This window comes from Salmo salar, chromosome ssa13 (assembly GCF_905237065.1).
Source record: "Salmo salar chromosome ssa13, Ssal_v3.1, whole genome shotgun sequence".
NCBI classification, from domain to species: Eukaryota; Metazoa; Chordata; class Actinopteri; order Salmoniformes; family Salmonidae; genus Salmo; species Salmo salar.
This window is the reverse complement of record NC_059454.1, coordinates 105907286-105925446: the sequence shown is the minus strand read 5'-3', so window position 1 is coordinate 105925446 and position 18161 is coordinate 105907286. Positions and strand designations below refer to the sequence as shown.

General features: G+C 42.7%; 1 protein-coding gene across 5 annotated transcripts in view; it reads right to left on the bottom strand.

Annotated features, from left to right (window-relative positions):
• ptpn13 (protein tyrosine phosphatase non-receptor type 13) overlaps window positions 1-14054 on the bottom strand; it is a 144635-nt gene extending 130581 nt beyond the window's left edge. For 3 of the 5 annotated variants that reach the window (XM_014138918.2, XM_014138920.2, XM_014138919.2), the window contains exon 1: window positions 13696-14041. The gene's annotated coding sequence lies outside the window, so the exon portion shown is untranslated. Of the gene's footprint in view, window positions 1-13695 lie in introns of all 5 variants that reach the window. The other 2 variants (XM_014138917.2, XM_014138916.2) reach the window with 2 other exon arrangements.
• Window positions 14055-18161: the final 4107 nt, after the last annotated feature.

The following is an 18161-nucleotide window of genomic DNA, read 5'->3' as shown; positions in this document are numbered from 1 at the left end:
TTCAGTACACAGTAGAGCACTCTACAATATACTGTATTGTACTTTACTGTGCTGTCCAAACTTGTGAAACAGACATCTTTGATTGGTTCAGACTTGATCCGGTCCAGACCAACCAAATTTGGTCTTGTTTGAGGGCAGAGCTCATAAAAAAAAAATAGCAGCCTATAATAGTGTGTAAAATAATACCCAAATAAGCAAAAGGAGGATATTTCATATGTATACCTTTTGTGTACCCATTTAGGTTACATCACCATGAAGAGAATGATATTAATTCATTTCTTATGCATCAGGGACCCATGATAAAATTCCGTTAGAGAAATTTAGTTACCAGGTGTAAATCCACTTCACTTACTGTAGTTCAATAACCAAAATAGATGTGTGTCACGTCACAGCTGAAACCATTCTTTCTGCATACATCTTTGACTCTTAAGTCAGAGCAGATATTTAAGAGTTTTTGGAAAACGTGGATATAAACGGAGGGAGGTTTTACCGAAATTCTTGTTACCAAACTTTGCATATGCACAGTTCTTCCAGTAAACGTTATTGTAAAATGTCCAGCGTACATTGTTAAAAGTAGTCCTTGTGCATAGAGTTATGGTTTGTTAAACGCAATTCCGGAATTGCGCCGTATAATTTACAGTATAATTTACAACAGATAGGTTTCCCCATTCAAGTTATTCTCTGATGTGTGGACCTCCAACCATCTTTATGGTACCATTTGAAAAGCTAAAAATGTCAATTTTATTACATTAATCAGCCAAAACATATCACCCACGCTGTATTCAAAAGAATGTTATGACTCAACCAATGGTGGACACAACAAACACCTCAGATGTAAAGTAGTTTACACTACAACATAATAAACATGTATTTGAGGAATTTACTAAACTTTTTTTTAAATTAAAAAAAAATCTGTAGGAGTTCTTTTGCTGTGAAAAAATGTCAACATTTGTATTTTAAAACTTAAGAAATTATAAAAATAGTTTGCCAACCTTGTGTGTAAGCTTTTAAAAATGTTAGCCATCTCACCCGTTTATCCTTTCCAGTGATAGAAACATCAATGTCTCACAGTATGGTGGTAGGGGATCAACTTTCAGCACCTTTACCTCTTGAATGTTTTGGCATTCAGGTCCAAAAAGTCACTTTCTACAAATTATACATCCAGCTCAATGCAAGTCACACTAATAAAGAAATAGTTGTTTGATGCCTTCTTTCCACTAAAACTTATTTCATCTTTGTCACTGTCCCCAACGGCACCCTATCCCCATAGTGCCATATAGGCCCTGGTCAAAAGTAGTGCGCTATATAGGGAATAGGGTTCCATAGGGCCATGGTCAAAAGTAGTGCACTATATAGGGAATAGGGTTTCATCGGGCCCTGGTCAAAAGTAGTGCACTATATAGAGAATAGGGTTCCATTTGGGAAGCACACAGTGTGATAAACCCCAGCTGCAAGGCTGGGGCGATAAAGTAGGTTTAAATCCTCTGAATCCCATTGCGATGTGATGCAAGTGAAGTATAGAAAGCGTCAGGTTTTAAAGGGATTACATTTAACTAAGCAAAAACCATTAGTACCTAAATAGGTGTGCGTCACATTTCAATTGAAATGTGGAGTCAGACCGTCTGTGGGGTTACTGCCTGTTGCTGTAATGCTGATGTAATAGGGCTACATCACTTATGGGTTGTAGTGTTTCCCCTATATATGTATAGATGAAAGCCCCAGGAAGAAGTCAGTCGCTGCTCACCACCACCAACCCCAAATAAAGCACTAAAACATAGATTCTGTCATGAATATTACATGCAGGGATGGATCGGTTTTGCAGAAACCTCTAAATCCTGAAGCTTATCTAACACAATCCACGATGGTCAACCGCAGAAATAAAGAATCAGCATCACAATCTACAAATCAACCAAAATGGGTGCAAATGAGGACACAATTATTCTAATGGATGGTAAGTGGATTAGTATGGTAGAGTTGATGAATAGGCATGTAGGGATAGTAATACATATTTATGCAAGAATGCAAGTTAAACTACTTTGGTCAATGGGATGGATCCAGGACCAAAGGGAAAGTGGGTTACAACCCATAACGATACTCATTAAAAAAAAAACGACAGAATTGGTGAGAGTGAGTAGCGTGGAGAAGACCTTGGCCCAATTGTTTAGCGCTCTTGTTATTTCAACAGAGACCTAACAGTGGAATGTTTTTATCCTGACAGAGGCTGCTATGGAGGGCAGGCCCTATTCTGAGAGAGGGAGAGAGAGAGAGAGAGAGAGAGCTGGCGGGCGAGAGAGAAAAAGAAAGTGCATGAGAGAAATTAAAAAGAGAGAAGGCAAGAAAGAAACTGCGAGAGAGTGAGAAAGAGTGCGAGAGAGTGAGAAAGAGCACAAGAATGAGAAGAGAGCAAGAGAGCAAAAGGGTGTGAGTGAGAGTCATTTTCTCTTTCCAAAAGGGGGTTGGTTTGTTCTATTCCAAGTTATTTCCCAGACTACATTTAGAGAGGAACAAACTAAGACTACTATGTCACAGTCACAAGAAGGTGCTATACATGGTCACAAGCTAGGTTGTATATTCTAAAATCCACAAAGAAAATATGCACCTTTTCCCACCAGTGGTGTTTCCAGTGGTGTTTCCACCAAACTGTTGCAGATCAAAATTAGTGTGTGATGACGTAGTGCACACAAAACATACTTTTTGCTTAAAAAGTGCAACGGACAGCATTTTAGAAACATGAAAATGTATTCAAATCTGGTCATATACACCCCCAGGATGAACTACACTTTTTTTGTTACATTTCTGACAAGCGCGCAATCAGTCATTTACACGTTTTTATAAATTCATATAGAATGTTTGGGAATGACGTACAGTACCGGCCAAAGCTGTCAAGAACACACCAAACTGGAAGTCTTCCGACTAGCTTGGAAAGACAGTACCGTGCAGTATCGAAGAGCCCTCACTGCTGCTCGATCATCCTATTTTTCCAACTTAATTGAGGAAAATAAGAACAATCCAAAATTTATTTTTGATACTGTCGCAAAGCTAACTAAAAAGCAGCATTCCCCAAGAGAGGATGGCTTTCACTTCAGCAGTGATACATTCATGAAATTCTGAGGAAAAGGTCATGATCATTAGAAAGCAAATTACGAACTCCTCTTTTAATCTGCGTATTCCTCCAAAGCTCCATTGTCCTGAGTCTGCACAACTCTGCCAGGACCTAAGATCAAGGGAGACACTAAAGTTTTTTTGGACTGTATCTCTTGACACAATGATGAAAATAATCATGGCCTCTAAACCTTGAAGCTGCATACTGGACCCTATTCCAACTAAACTACTGAAAGAGCTGCTTCCTGTGCTTGGCCCTCCTATGTTGAACATAATAAACGGCTCTCTATCCACCGGATGTTTACCAAACTCACTAAAAGTGCCAGTAATAAAGCCTCTCTTGAAAAAGCCAAATCTTGACCCAGAAAATATAAAAAAAACTAAAATCGGCCTATATTGAATCTTCCATTCCTCTCAAAAAGTTTAGAAAAAGCTGTTGCGCAGCAACTCACTGCCTTCCTGAAGACAAACAATCTATACGAAACGCTTCAGTCTGGTTTTAGACCCCATCGTAGCACTGAGACTGCACTTGTGAAGGTGGTAAATGACCTTTTAATGACGTCAGACCGACGCTCTGCATCTGTCCTCGTGCTCCTAGACCTTAGTGCTGCTTTTGATACCATCGATCACCACATTCTTTTGGAGAGATTGGAAACCCAAATTGGTCTACACGGACAAGTTCTGGCCTGGTTTAGATCTTATCTGTCGGAAAGATATCAGTTTGTCTCTGTGGATGGTTTCTCCTGACAAATCAACTGTAAATTTCGGTGTTCCTCAAGGTTCCGTTTTAGGACCACTATTGTTTTCACTATATATTTTACCTCTTGGGGATGTCACTCGAAAACATAATGTTAAATTTCACTGCTATGCGGAAGACACACAGCTGTACACTTCAATGAAACATGGTGAAGCCCCAAAATTGCCCTCGCTAGAAGCCTGTGTTTCAGACATAAGGAAGTGGATGGCTGCAAACTTCCTACTTTTAAACTCGGACAAAACAGAGATGCTTGTTCTAGGTCCCAAGAAACAAAGAGATCTTCTGTTGAATCTGACAATTAATCTTGATGGTTGTACAGTCGTCTAAAATAAAACTGGACCTCGGCGTTACTCTGGACCCTGATCTCTCTTTTGAAGAACATATCAAGACTGTTTCAAAGACAGCTTTTTTCCATATACGTCACATTGCAAAAATCAGAAACTTTCTGTCCAAAAATGATGCAGAAAACGTAATCCATGCTTTTGTTACTTCTAGGTTGGACTACGGCAATGCTCTACTTTTTGGCTACCCGGATAAAGCACTAAATAATCTTCAGTTAGCGCTAAATACGGCTGCTAGAATCCTGACTAGAACCAAAAAATTTGATCATATTACTCCAGTGCTAGCCTCCCTACACTGGCTTCCTGTTAAGGCAAGGGCTGATTTCAAGGTTTTACTGCTAACTTACAAAGCATTACATGGGCTTGCTCCTACCTATCTTTACGATTTGGTCCTTCCGTACATACCTACACGTACGCTACGGTCACAAGACGCAGGCCTCCTAATTGTCCCTAGAATTTCTAAGCAAACAGCTGGAGGCAGGGCTTTCTCCTATAGAGCTCAATTTTTATGGAATGGTCTGCCTACCCATGTGAGAGACGCAGACTCGGTCTCAACCTTTAAGTCTTTACTGAAGACTCATCTCTTCAGTTGGTCCTATGATTGAGTGTAGTCTGGCCCAGGAGTGTGAAGGTGAACAGAAAGGCTCTGGAGCAACGAACCGCCCTTGCTGTCTCTGCCTGGCCGGTTCCCCTCTCGCCACTGGGATTCTCTGCCTCTAACCCTATTACAGGGGCTGAGTCACTGGCTTATTGGTGTTCTTCCATGCCGTCCCTAGGAGGGGTGCGTCACTTGAGTGGGTTGAGTCACTGACGTGGTCTTCCTGTCTGGGTTGGCGCCCCGGCGGAGATCTTTGTGGGCTATACTCGGCCTTGTCTCAGGATGCTAAGTTGGTGGTTGAAGTTTTCCTTTTGGTGGTGTGGGGGCTGTGCTTTGGCAAAGTGGGTGGGGATATATCCTGCCTGTTTGGCCCTGTCCGGGGGTATCATCGGATGGGGCCACAGTGTCTCCTGACCCCTCCTGTCTCAGCCTCCAGTATTTATGCTGCAGTAGTTTATGTGTTGGGGGGCTAGGGTCAGTCTGTTATATCTGGAGTATTTCTCCTGTCTTATCCGGTGTCCTGTGTGAATTTAAGTATGTTCTCTCTAATTCTCTCTTTCTTGCTCTCTCGGAGGAGGACCTGAGCTCTAGGACCATGCCTCAGGACTACCTGGCATGATGACTCCTTGCTGTCCCCAGTCCACCTGGCCGTGCTGCTGCTCCAGTTTCAACTGTTCTGACTCCGGCTATGGAACCCTGACCTGTTCACCGGACGTGGTACCTGTCCCAGGCCTGCCGTTTTCAACTCTAGAGACAGCAGGAGTGGTAGAGATACTCTCAATGATCGGCTATGGAAAGCCAACTGACATTTACTCCTGAGGTGCTGACCTGTTGCACCCTCGACAACCACTGTGATTATTATTATTTGACCATGCTAGTCATCTTATAAACATTTGAACATCTTGGCCATGTTCTGTTATAATCTCCACCCGGCACAGCCAGAAGAGGACTGGCCACACCTCATAGCCTGGTTCCACTCTAGGTTTCTTCCTAGGTTTTGGCCTTTCTAGGGAGTTTTTCCTAGCCACCGTGCTTCTACACCTGCATTGCTTGCAGTTTGAGATTTTAGGCTGGGTTTCTGTACAGCACTTTGAGATATCAGCTGATGCAAGAAGGGCTTTATAAATAAATTTGATTTGAAGGCAAAGGGTGGCTACTTGGAAGAATCAAAAATATACACTGCTCAAAAAAATAAAGGGAACACAAACAACAATGTAACTCCAAGTCAATCACACTTCTGTGAAATCAAACTGTCCACTTAGGAAGCAACACTGATTGACAATACATTTCACATGCTGTTGTGCAAATTGAATAGACAACAGGTGGAAATTATAGGCAATTAGCAAGACACCCACAATAAAGGAGTGGTTATGCAGGTGGGGACCACAGACCACTTCTCAGTTCCTATGCTTCCTGGCTGATGTTTTGGTCACTTTTGAATGCTGGCGGTGCTTTCACTCTAGTGGTAGCATGAGACGGAGTCTACAACCCACACAAGTGGCTCAGGTAGTGCAGCTCATCCAGGATGGCACATCAATGCGAGCTGTGGCAAGAAGGTTTGCTGTGTCTATCAGCGTAGTGTCCAGAGCATGGAGGCGCTACCAGGAGACAGGCCAGTACATCAGGAGACATGGAGGAGGCCGTAGGAGGGCAACAACACAGCAGCAGGACCGCTACCTCCGCCTTTGTGCAAGGAGGAGCAGGAGAAGCACTGCCAAAGCCCTGCAAAATGACCTCCAGCAGGCCACAAATGTGCATGTGTCTGCTCAAACGGTCAGAAACAGACTCCATGAGGGTGGTATGAGGGCCCGACGTCCACAGGTGGGGGTTGTGCTTACAGCCCAACACCGTGCAGGACGTTTGGCATTTGCCAGAGAACACCAAGATTAGCAAATTCGCCACTGGCGCCCTGTGCTCTTCACAGATGAAAGCAGGTTCACACTGAGCACGTGACAGAGTCTGAAGACGCCGTGGAGAACGTGCTGCTGCCTGCAACATCCTCCAGCATGACCGGTTTGGCGGTGGGTCAGTCATGGTGTGGGGTGGCATTTCTTTGGGGGGCCGCACAGCCCTCCATGTGCTCGCCAGAGGTAGCCTGACTGCCATTAGGTACCGAGATGAGATCCTTAGACCCCTTGTGAGACCATATGCTGGTGCGGTTGGCCCTGGGTTCCTCCTAATGCAAGACAATGCTAGACCTCATGTGGCTGGAGTGTGTCAGCAGTTCCTGCAAGAGGAAGGCATTGATTCTATGGACTGGCCCGCCCGTTCCCCAGACCTGAATCCAATTGAGCACATCTGGGACATCATGTCTCGCTCCATCCACAGACTGTCCAGGAGTTGGCGGATGCTTTAGTCCAGGTCTGGGAGGAGATCCCTCAGGAGACCATCCACCACCTCATCAGGAGCATGCCCAGGCGTTGTAGGGAGGTCATACATGCACGTGGAGGCCACACACACTACTGAGCCTCATTTTGACTTGTTTTAAGGACATTACATCAAAGTTGGATCAGCCTATAGTGTGATTTTCCACTTTAATTTTGAGTGGGACTCAAAATCCAGACCTCCATGGGTTGATAAATTGGATTTCCATTGATTATTTTTGTGTGATTTTGTTGTCAGCACATTCAACTATGTAAAGAAAAATGTATTTAATAAGATTATTTCTTTCATTCAGATCTAGGATGTGTTGTTTAAGTGTTCCCTTTATTTTTTTGAGCAGTATATTTTGATTTGTTTAATACTTTTTTGGTTACTACATGATTTCATATGTGTTATTTCATAGTTTTGATGTCTTCACTATTATTCTACAATGTAGAAAATAGTAAAAAAAAAAAGGAAAAAACCTTGAATGAGTAGGTGTGTCCAAACCTTTGACTGGTCCTGTATACTAAGGAATTTGTGAAAATTCTGTAGCAATATAGAGTGGGAAAACAGCTGTTCGTTTGGACAATTAATAGACACTGCAGTAAATAAAACCTAATAAAAACATCTGTCTTGTCCAGGACCAGAGTCTACACAGACCGGTGGGCTATATATAGCCAATCAGAGCTACATTAGGCCTATACCATTTGCCGCATGGGCCTGCCATCATTCACTTGCCAAAAGCCACACCTGAATGGATTTCTGCAAATACCACGAGAGTCCTTACAATTTGTAAGTCGCTCTGGATAAGAGCGTCTGCTAAATTACTTAAATGTAAATGTAAATTTGGGAAATGTACAGTCCTATTGATAAAACACCATGAAAAGATAGGGAACTGATGGACAGAGCCTATGCACATCAACAACAAGATCAACAACTAATGCTAGCCAGAGTGAGATGCGCTAAAATCTAACGAGGTAACACTAGATAAACGCCATCAAACTTTTCCAGCTAGTTGGCCGTCAACTGCACTGATAAATGATGGGGAACAGTAGCCTGCTCGTCGTCCTGCAGTTTGCCTGCCAATGCACGCTTGTCCCAACCCACGTTTTGACAACTGAAAGGGAACTTGCCTGCCTGACAAATACATTTGACTGACAACAGATATGCTAATTGTGGATAACAGTCATTCATGTTCAGAATAGCTAGCAAAGCAATTCACATTTCTTGCTAGCTAACCAAATGACACCTGCATCTCTAGCTGTAAGCAGTGAAAAACAATGAGGGGAATAAATCTGTGAAAAAATAAATAATTGTATTTTACATGTGCAACTGCGACCCAAACTGGCCATTGTTTTATTACAAAAAAAACATGTCCCTTTATAAATGTCCACAGGATGCTGTATATAGCGTTTTAAAATTAAAACAAAAAATTATATTTATTCAGCCTTTGCTGCTATGCTTGCAGATGTGCATAATATGCGACTAAACAAAAAGTATTAAATAACTTCAAAATATCAAAAATGCAGCTATAAGTTGTTGTAACATTTAAACTTCAAACATGTTTTTGCACAGCATGGATCACCAGTGCAGTTGAATGCAGCATTGCTGTACGGTGCACTCAAAATGTCCTGTAGTTAAGTAGCCAGCCTAGGCTACATGCTCTGCCGTTGCTGTAACGGGCCTACATGCTCTGCCGTTGCTGTAACGGGCCTACATGCTCTGCCGTTGCTGTAACGGGCCTACATGCTCTGCCGTTGCTGTAACGGGCCTACATGCTCTGCCGTTGCTGTAACGGGCCTACATGCTCTGCCGTTGCTGTAACGGGCCTACATGCTCTGCCGTTGCTGTAACGGGCCTACATGCTCTGCCGTTGCTGTAACGGGCCTACATGTTCTGCCGTTGCTGTAACGGGCCTACATGTTCTGCCGTTGCTGTAACGGGCCTACATGTTCTGCCGTTGCTGTAACGGGCCTACATGTTCTGCCGTTGCTGTAACGGGCCTACATGCTCTGCCGTTGCTGTAACGGGCCTACATGTTCTGCCGTTGCTGTAACGGGCCTACATGCTCTGCCGTTGCTGTAACAGGCCTACATGCTCTACCGTTGCTGTAACAGGCCTACATGCTCTACCGTTGCTGTAACAGGCCTACATGTTGCCGTTGCTGTAACAGGCCTACATGCTCTACCGTTGCTGTAACAGGCCTACATGCTCTACCGTTGCTGTAACAGGCCTACATGTTCTGCCGTTGCTGTAACAGGCCTACATGCTCTACCGTTGCTGTAACAGGCCTACATGCTCTACCGTTGCTGTAACAGGCCTACATGCTCTACCGTTGCTGTAACAGGCCTACATGCTCTACCGTTGCTGTAACAGGCCTACATGCTCTACCGTTGCTGTAACAGGCCTACATGTTCTACCGTTGCTGTAACAGGACCTACATGTTCTACCGTTGCTGTAACAGGCCTACATGCTCTACCGTTGCTGTAACAGGCCTACATGCTCTACCGTTGCTGTAACAGGCCTACATGCTCTGCCGTTGCTGTAACAGGCCTACATGCTCTGCCGTTGCTGTAACAGGCCTACATGCTCTGCCGTTGCTGTAACAGGCCTACATGCTCTACCGTTGCTGTAACAGGCCTACATGCTCGTTCTCTGCATGGTGTTTTGTTGCAGGTTTCGTTTTTTGGGTTATTCATTATGAAGCTTTAAAAACCAAAGCCAGACTGCAACATTTTAGTAGCTTAGCTAGGACTGTGGCGTGTGTCTGTAGAACTACACTTTCCCCTCCACTGTGCGTTGTAAACGGGACAAATCAATTTCAGAGCAATTGAAGTTAAAGCCTGATGTGCTGGCATTGGTAAATGTAATTTCATAAAGTAACTGGCTCAACTGTTGACTCGCTTGGTTGTCCTAGTCGGCCCACAGGCTTTGGGTTTGACAGGTAGACGCTAGCCTATTTGCCACCTTATGACTGACTTGTGATCATTGCCCTTGCTAGTTTGATTGTATTGACATTTCCTGCCTTAGTCGCCCATAAAACAGTGCATCCCGAACGGGTGGAGGCAGCAAACAATGAGAGCAAGATTTTTTTGACTACCAAGAAAATGTATTGGTGAATTATATTAATCAAGCATTGAACTGCATCCATCTATTCTGCCAAAATTGCCTTCGTGTACCGTCACGGCATTTATTAAATTGTGCTGTTTCCATCACAGCTGTCATGATTTATTGTTAACATGTTATGACTTTACTCGCATAAAAACTGTGGATGGAAACATCATTAGTGTCACAAGAAGAATATTAACTAAGACTACTATGGTCTACACGGTAACAGTCACAAGAAGAATATTAACTAAGACTACTATGGTCTACACGGTAACAGTCACAAGAAGAATATTAACTAAGACTACTATGGTCTACACGGTAACAGTCACAAGAAGAATATTAATTAAGACTACTATGGTCTACACGGTAACAGTCACAAGAAGAATATTAATTAAGACTACTATGGTCTACACGGTAACAGTCACAAGAAGAATATTAACCAAGACTACTATGGTCTACACGGTAACAGTCACAAGAAGGATCTTAACTTAAGAGTTCCTAGTCTTAGGTTGTCCCAAATGGCACCCTATTCCCTAAATCAAATTGTATTTGTCACATTCGCCAAATACAACAGGTGTAAACCTTTACAGTGAAATGCTTACCTCCAAGCTCTTAACCAACAATGCAGTTTTAAGAAGTATTAAAGTATTTACTAAAATAAACGGAAAAAATAAAAACAGACAATAGAAAAATAACGAATAATTAAAGAGCAACAGAGACGAGGCGTTATACAGAGGGTAGAGGTACAGAGTCAATCTGCGGGGACACAGGTTAGTCAAGGTAATATGTACATGTAGGTAGAGTTACTAGTGCACTATTTTTGAGAAGAGCGCTATGGACCCTGGTCAAAAGTAGTGCACTACATAAGGAATAGGCTGGCATGTGGGACGTAGCCCTATTCTGTGGTGCTGTAGTGTTTTTCCTCTCGCTGGTCTGACTGATGCAGTTACTCACCATGAAAAACAACCCACTCTGTAAAATTACATTTTCAAGTGGGTGAATAAGACTGAATCAGTCAGATAACATAAGTTGCCTCAGATTTTACTGCCATTTTTCTCTGCTTTTTAGGCCTACTAGAGATAAAAAAAAATTAAAAAAAAGGAGATAGCAAACACACACACACACCTTCCTTTACGAACTTCCCAGAAATCCCTCAAACTCGCAAGAGCAACGGCTTTCCTGGTCAAGTGTTAAGAGCAACGGCTTTCCTGGTCAAGTGTTAAGAGCAACGGCTTTCCTGGTCAAGTGTTAAGAGCAACGGCTTTCCTGGTCAAGTGTTAAGAGCAACGGCTTTCCTGGTCAAGTGTTAAGAGCAACGGCTTTCCTGGTCAAGTGAAAGAGCAACGGCTTTCCTGGTCAAGTGTTAAGAGCAACGGCTTTCCTGGTCAAGTGTTAAGAGCAACGGCTTTCCTGGTCAAGTGTTAAGAGCAACGGCTTTCCTGGTCAAGTGTTAAGAGCAACGGCTTTCCTGGTCAAGTGTTAAGAGCAACGGCTTTCCTGGTCAAGTGAAAGAGCAACGGCTTTCCTGGTCAAGTGAAAGAGCAACGGCTTTCCTGGTCAAGTGAAAGAGCAACGGCTTTCCTGGTCAAGTGAAAGAGCAACGGCTTTCCTGGTCAAGTGAAAGAGCAACGGCTTTCCTGGTCAAGTGAAAGAGCAACGGCTTTCCTGGTCAAGTGAAAGAGCAACGGCTTTCCTGGTCAAGTGAAAGAGCAACGGCTTTCCTGGTCAAGTGAAAGAGCAACGGCTTTCCTGGTCAAGTGAAAGAGCAACGGCTTTCCTGGTCAAGTGAAAGAGCAACGGCTTTCCTGGTCAAGTGAAAGAGCAACGGCTTTCCTGGTCAAGTGAAAGAGCAACGGCTTTCCTGGTCAAGTGAAAGAGCAACGGCTTTCCTGGTCAAGTGAAAGAGCAACGGCTTTCCTGGTCAAGTGAAAGAGCAACGGCTTTCCTGGTCAAGTGAAAGAGCAACGGCTTTCGCTCTGTCACTCATTCTCCTTTAAATGTGGGGGGGAAACATCCTGTCCTGTTGTTGATGTTTTGATGACAGGCAGCTAGACATAAAGCAGGACCATCATTACTAAGCCCTTCAGTCATCTCTCCCCCTCCTCTCCATCCCCCGCAGCACTCTATTGGTCTTCACCTCATCCGCCCATTCCTGCTCATCACAGCATTACCATGGAGACAGTGACATGCAGCTCATGGTTTTTACTAAACCTCACATCCCCCCCTCCCCCCCTTCACTGCTGATTCTGGGATTTCTGACATCCCTGACTTTAACGGGAACTTCTGAAACATCTGGGTAAAGTTCCCAGAAAGTTTTTGGAATTTTGCAACCTTACACAAGACTCAATGTTCCTATTCTTATGTTTTCATATTTCTTATTGTTGTTGCATTGTCAAGAAATGAGCCTGGATGTAAACATTTAGTTGGATGATATATATACACACACACACACAATGTGTACCATGTACATACAACATGTTGGTTTCCCCCATAGTTGTCCCATATGTTATATGGGACAAATATCCCAAAATTGAGTGTTGACTTTCCAAACATCTTATAGTTAAGGACAGGGGGAGGGGAGAACTGTATTAGGCTTTATGCAATGTTGTCAACCAAGGAACCAAGACTAGATAGGTGGATGATTCTCTATTTAAAAATCTGAAAGTTAAGTGAGATTCAAGGAACAGTGAAATTCTATATTGAGTCATGATGCATTAATCTAATTGAACACGTGTTAGATGATCTAGCTGTAGCCCACATGATGATTTCACAGCTTTTAGATGATACAGGCCTTATATGTAACCTACAATCTGACAGAACCGCCAAATGAACCTTAGTGGATTTCAACACTGGCTTCTAATGCAACTGTGAGCCTTTCATTTGGAATGATGATTAATATTATACATTAGACCTTTTAGATTCAAGTTGAAACATTGTATCACCATGTACACAGAGTAATGTTGCAGTAGGTTCAGCTGGCTACTTCAGAGTGCTGATACTGGTTTTTTTTTTGTTCCATCCTGTGGCATCTCGTGCTACAGCATTTCTCCTCGAGCGATACCTTCCTTTACAACGTTGTTGCAACACACATTCCACGCTACGTTCAAACCACATATGTGAAGTTTCCACTAAAACGCAGCAACTATGTAACCATTAAAAGACAAGTAACGAAAAGTAACAGACTAAATTATATATATATATATATATTTTTAAGGGGTGTTTCCGCACATTCCTGTGTGAAAAAAAGAAGGTTGGCTTTAACCCCATGATAACAAAGCTAGAACACCAGCACCGTGTCGGTTGTGTAGAGCGAGTGATCGGTTAGTACTACTCAGCCTCTTTGCACGTCCATAAACTTTTATGCTAAATAAACTTTATAAAAGAAAGCCCAACCTTTGGAAAATAAATACAATTAGTCAACTTACCGAGCAATGTATGACACTAAAGAGCTTGAAGGAAAAATGTTCGCAGTCCGACTTTCCTACAGAAGCGCAAACCGACGACACCGAACGTCATCGCATCCACAATAGAACATCTTAAAGTTGCCCGCTGCCGCGAGACTGTCGGAAAGGATGCAACAGGTTAATGTCCTTCGATCAACAACAACAACAACAAAATATCCGTTAAAGATCATGTGGTTAAAAGCAACAAAACCCTGCGTTGAAGAAAAAAATTATACTTTTAAACATTTGTTTCGGGTTTGCCTGTCAATCCCCAGTTTGTTAGGCGAAGCCCAGTAACCATTACTGCTTATGAGCGTTTTCTTTCCCCAGTCCCCAGTCTCCAGTCCCCTCCCTCCCTTCCCCAGTCCCCTCCCTTCGCCCGTCTCCTCTCCAGTCCCCTCCCTCCCTTCGCCCGTCCCCTCCCTCCCTCCCTTCGCCCGTCCCCTCCCTCCCTTCCCCCGTCCCCTCCCTCCCTCCCTCCCTTCGCCCGTCCCCTCCCTCCCTCCCTTCGCCCGTCCCCTCCCTCCCTCCCTCCCTTCGCCCGTCCCCTCCCTCCCTTCGCCCGTCTCGCTGTGGCGGACTGGGAGTAACCCACACGCCATATTCACACTGTTCATTGGCTCTTTGCAGGGGGACCGTCTTCGTCATATAAGCATCTGAGACGTCTCTATAGTTACCCTCAACAGGGAGGAAAATACTGTACAGTAAGTTAAGGCTACTAATGTTGATATAGGTGTACCAGTACTCTTTTGGTCAAGTATAAAATCTTTCCAAGGTTTTCCATATGTGGTTTTCTAGAGATAGCCATTCATGGTAGGTATTATTGGCCAGTGGTATACAGTATATTTGTACAAAAATCTACAATGGAGTAGGCCTGTGTATTCTATGGTCTGAGTAATTAACAATAGCTGGGCCCTTGAATCCAAGCATTTTGGCAGGTCAACAAATAGAAACAACTAAATAACAAACGTAAAGTAATAGTGCATTCAAACTCTCTCTTTCCACTGTCTAGCGTGGATATACTTGAGTTAGCCGACCACAGAGGCTGCTAGGAATGAGTTACAGTATACTTACAGTATCTATCCAAGCTCCCCCCTTCCTCCACACAAACGATGTTCTCACTTCTTTTTCTCTCTCTTGTTCTCTGTCTCTCACGCTCATACACTTTCTCTCACTTGTTTTCTCACTTTTTAACAAACAACTATCAATCGTTGTAGTCCTATTGACACAATACGAGTGCTTTTTTGGGGGGTCTATTTCGGCCGTAGTTACTCGTGAGGAAAGTAGCACGTCATTTCACCACTTTCAATGACTAACAAGAGAAGAATGAGGTTTCACACCACAAATGGCGGGGTATGAAGGGAAGAAATAGTCTCGACTCCGGTTCTGTTGTTTTTCTTAAGCCTCTATATTTCTCTTTCAGAACCATTATCCAGAGCAGCAGAAAGTAAGCTATTTCCAAGCAGACCACAAAATGTTTGTTTCAGGACATTTTTTCCCCCCCACAAGATTTAAGTCAAGAGCACAGCAAATAGGCTAAGTGATTAAATACTGTACTGTACTGTGTTATGCTGTAATCCAACATAATCCACTTGTCCTTTAACTTTTTCTTTATCTCCACTGTAAACTATTTGTAACTATTGACCACAATATAGATGATGATTCATGTTTTGTATTTTAATGAGAGAACATCATACCCACAAAGGGATGGAAGCAGGCTAGGCTATTTTAAACCATTCGTTGTTAGAACCTGTGGACTGAACGGAAAGCATTTGCCAGCAGTGCCTATAGACCAAGCTCACTAAACCCCCTAATGACATGCATGATGGCAAATACAGGAGTAGGAGTGGGAGGAGAGAATATATCGTGTTACAGTCTATTGGTCTTTTTTTTTTTTGTAGTTATTTAACCTTTGTTTAACTGGGCAAGTCAATTAAGAACACATTCTTAATTACAATGACGACCTACACCGGGCCAAACCCGGACGACGCTGGGCCAATTGTGCGCCGCCCTATGGGACACCCGATCACGGCCGGGTGTGATGCAGCCTGGGTAATTGGTCATCTGGGATTCACAGATGTATCCTTTGACGACGCCATACATTTCAAGAAGTAGCACAAAACTTTTACGAACTTAAATGTAAACTTTCAAAAATATTGTCAGAAGCATAAACAATATTGTATTGTATGTACTGTATATGCCCTATATGTCAATCAAAATATCAACAACAACAGAAACATTTTTAACATTGCAGTTAAAAATAGCAGCTATGAGCACTGCCACATCAACTGTTTTGTTTGGAAATCTGATGCCATCCATCCAGTCAGTCAGGAAGTAATTCAGCATCAAGCACTTCCTCAGTTTGTACTGGGCTGGCCATTTTAAGCTCATTATTTGCCATCTAGTGGTTTTTTAAATCATTGCAAGCAGGATGTGATAACAGATTTAGTGCATGTTCTGCTCAATGAGGCCAACTTCCTTCACCCATTGGGGAGGGATATCTTTCAGGAATGTGTGAATTGTACAAACTCACAAACTCATATTAACTTATTACTATCAGATTTGTAAATGTGTGTGTTTGTTTATTTGATATTTCAAGGTTTATTGTCACATGTACAGGATACAGCAGGTGTAAAACAATACAGTGAAATGCTTAACTTGCGAGCTCTTTCCCAACAATAAAGGTAGGAATAGAGATAAGAAAAGAAATGTGAAATGTGAGAGTAGAAATAAATAAAAAAAACATGAGAATGGTCTGATATACAGGTCTAATATACAGGTCTGATATACAGGTCTGATATACAGGTCTGATATACAGGTCCGATATACAGGTCTGATATACAGGTCAGGTCTGATATACAGGTCTGATATACAGGTCTGATATACAGGTCCGATATACAGGTCCGATATACAGGTCCGATATACAGGTCTGATATACAGGTCAGGTCTGATATACAGGTCTGATATACAGGTCTGATATACATGTCTGATATGCAGGTCAGGTCTGATATACAGGTCTAATATACAGGTCTGATATACAGGTCTGATATACAGGTCTGATATACAGGTCTAATATACAGGTCTGATATACAGGTCCAATATACAGGTCTGATATACAGGTCAGGTCTGATATACAGGTCTGATATACAGGTCTGATATACAGGTCAGGTCTGATATACAGGTCTGATATACAGGTCTGATATACAGGTCTGATATACAGGTCAGGTCTGATATACAGGTCTGATATACAGGTCTGATATACAGGTCAGGTCTGATATATAGGTCTGATATACAGGTCTGATATACAGGTCTGATATACAGGTCTGATATACAGGTCCGATATACAGGTCTGATATACAGGTCTGATATACAGGTCAGGTCTGATATACAGGTCTAATATACAGGTCTGATATACAGGTCTGATATGCAGGTCTGATATAAAGGTCTGATATAAAGGTATATTATAAACTGGGTGGTTCGTGTGCTGAATGCTGATTGGCTGATAGCCATGGTATATCAGACCGTATACCACGGGTATGACAAAACATGTATTTTTACTGCTTTAATTAAGTTGGTAAGCAGTTTATAATAGCAATAAGGCACCTTGGGAGTTTGTGGTACATGCCCAATATACCACGGCTAACGACTGTGTCCAGGCACTCTGCGTTGCGTTGTGCATAAAGAACAGCCCTTAGCCAGGGTATATTGGCCATATGCCACACCTTATTGCTTAAATATGTAGGTCTAATATGCAGGTCTAATATACAGGTCTGATATTTAATTTTTTATTTAACTAGGCAAGTCAGTCAAGAACAAATTCTTATTTTACAATGACGGCCTACCCCGGCCAAACCCGGACGATGCTGGGCCAATTGTGCGCTGCCCTATGAGAGTGATTTGAGTAAGCAATGTACATGTAAACAGGGGTAAAAATGTCTGATAGCAGGATCAATACCAATGGTAAAAAGAATCATTCTAATCAATCCATCAAGAATGGCATCATTGTGTGTGTTGCGTGCATGGTAATGTGTGTGTGTGTGTGTGTGTGTGTGTGTGTGTGTGTGTGTGTGTGTGTGTGTGTGTGTGTGTGTGTGTGTGTGTGTGTGTGTGTGCGTGCATGGTAATGTGTGTGTGTGTGTGTGTGTGTGTGTGTGTGTGTGTGTGTGTGTGTGTGTGTGTGTGTGTGTGTGTGTGTGTGTGTGTGTGTGTGTGGAAGACTTCTCAGGTTAGCTCTGCCTTCCTGAGAATTTGGTCATGTCGTTTGTGTTAATGACATTATTTGTTATTTTTAAATGTATTTCAGATTCAGATCTACTTTATTATCCCACCAGGGGGAAATTAATTCGGTCATGAGCTTAAAAATACGTTACATAAAACATGAAAACACAGAAACTACACAATGTAATGAATTGAAAGTGCCATAGCTACAGATTTAAAGTGAAAGTGCA